We start from the raw sequence: 2,278 nt of genomic DNA on the forward strand, positions 1-2,278 counted from the left end.
AAAAAAAAAAAAAAAAAAAAAAAAAAAAAAAAAAAAAAAAAAGAATCACTTGAATCCTGGAGGCAGAGGTTGCAGTGAACTGAGATAGCGCAGTGCACTCCAGCCTGAGTGGTGAGTGACAGAGTGAGACTCTGTCTCAAAAAAGAAAAGAAAAGAATATAAATGTCAAAAAAACAATGATGTTTATTTTCTTTCCTAGATCTCTGCCATCCCGAGATTGTCACTCCTAGCCTCCTCTGGAAACTCTCTGAGTGCTGGGGAATCGCTTCTCTTAAAAGAGGCCCATACAGGCATGAGGTCATACTTGGGCAGTTTTTGGCTGTGTGAAAATTGCACCACACAGTATACAAATGATGAACCAAACAATTACATTCGTTCTTTGGCTGGATTGCATTTTCTCCTGGGATCTAGATGCATTTCACCAGGGCCACAGAAAGAAAAATGAAGACCATGATACCGTGACAAATGCCAACTGCCTCGTAAGTGCAGATATTTTCAATTATCTAGTTAGCTAGAGTTTTGCATAGGTAATACCCTTTTCTACTAACATTAACCAAAACGTACACATTCCAGGGCTCCAGAGTGATTTTATATACATATATGTATATTTAAATATACATACATACATGTATGTATATTTAATTTGTACAGTATACATTTATATATGTATATAGATAAACATATGTATGTTAAATATATATGTATATAATACTTGTGTGTGTGTGTGTGTATGTGTGTGTGTGTGTGTGTGTATATATATTATATATATATATATATATATATATATATATTTTTTTTTTTTTTTTTTTAAGACAAGGTTTCACCATGTTGGTCAGGATGGTCTTGAACTCCCAACCTCAGGTGATCCGCCCGCCTTGGCCTCCAAAGTGCTTGGATTGCAGGCGTGAGCCACCACGCCCGGCCATATTTATATATATTTTAAATAGAGACAGTGCCTTGCTATGTTGCCCAGGTTGGTCTCAAACTCCTGGGCTCAAGCCTGGCCAATTTTATATATTTTTATTATTTTATTGTTTGCGTAGTCCCAGCCTTCTTTCTGGCAATAGCATTTGTTAAAGTAACATTAACTTTTGTCTGGGTGCTGTGGCTCACCCCTGTAATCTCAGCACTTTGGGAGGCCGAGGCAGGAGGATCACTGGAGGTCAGGTGTTTGAGACCAGCCTGGCCAACATGGTGAAACCCCATCTCTACTAAACATACAAAAATTAGCCAGGTGTGGTGGTGTGTGCCTGTAGTCCCAGCTACTTGGGAGGCTGAGGCAGGAGAATCGATTGAGCCTGGGAGGCAAGGTTGCAGTGAATAGAGCAGAGATCATGCCACTGCACTCCAGCCCGGGTGACAGAGCAAGACTCTATCTCAAAAAAAAAAAAAAGTAACATTAACTTTTGGTTAAAATGCACTCTTAGTTGGTCCCATTAATTCATTCAGCAAACAGTGTGCACTTACTATGTACCCTCTGGGAATGCAAAAAGTGTGTAAAACCAGGTTGTTGGCCTTGCTTTTTTTTTTCTTTCTTTCTTTTTTTTTTTTTTTTTGAGGCAAAGTCTTGCTCTGTCACCCAAGCTGGAATGCAGTGGCACAATCTCAGCTTATTGCGACCTCTGCCTCCCGGGTTCAAGCAGTTCACTCGCCTCAGCCTCCCAAGTGGCTGGGATTACAGGCATGTGCCACTACACCTGGCTAATTTTTGTATTTTTAGTAGAGATGGGGTTTCACCATGTTGGCCAGGCTCGTCTCGATCTCCTGACGTCAGGTGATCCACCTGCCTTGGCTTTCCAAAGTGCTGAGATTACAGGCGTGAGCTACCACACCCAGCCCAGAGCAGAGAGAATGTTAATGAAACTGGTAGGCTATGAGCCTAGGGCCAGACTGGGGAGGGAACCTCAAAGGAAGGATTAAGGAATTGCGATTCTTGTTCTATAGGTGACAGGGAAGATGATGCCATCAGATCCGTGCTTCACATAGAGAAGTCCAAAGCATAGATGGAGTCACCCAGGCATGGTGTGCGGGCACGCAGTAAAGCAGAGATATGATCACTAGATTGTTATGATAAGTAGTTCAGGCCTGGAGTGGTAGTTCAAGCCTGAAATCCCAACACTTTGAGAGGCCGGGACAAGAGGATTGCTTGAGTCCAGGAGTTCCAGACCAACCTGAGCAACAGAGCGAGACCCCATCTCTACAAAAAATAAACAAAATTAGCTGGGCATGGTGGCATGTGCCAGTAGTTCTGGCTACCCAGGAGTCTGAGGTGGGAGGA

General features: G+C 42.4%; 1 long non-coding RNA gene across 1 annotated transcript in view; it reads left to right on the forward strand.

Moving 5' to 3' along the window:
• The window catches only part of LOC108310160, a 7,387-nt gene extending 5,364 nt beyond the window's left edge, over nt 1–2,023 (forward strand). Inside the window, exons 2-3 of the long non-coding RNA XR_005201617.1 lie at nt 200–479; nt 1,945–2,023. This is a non-coding gene — a long non-coding RNA (uncharacterized LOC108310160). The remainder of the gene's footprint in view (nt 1–199; nt 480–1,944) is intronic.
• Nucleotides 2,024–2,278: the final 255 nt, after the last annotated feature.

This window comes from Cebus imitator, unplaced genomic scaffold (genome assembly GCF_001604975.1).
Source record: "Cebus imitator isolate Cc_AM_T3 unplaced genomic scaffold, Cebus_imitator-1.0 Scaffold102, whole genome shotgun sequence".
NCBI lineage: Eukaryota > Metazoa > Chordata > Mammalia > Primates > Cebidae > Cebus > Cebus imitator.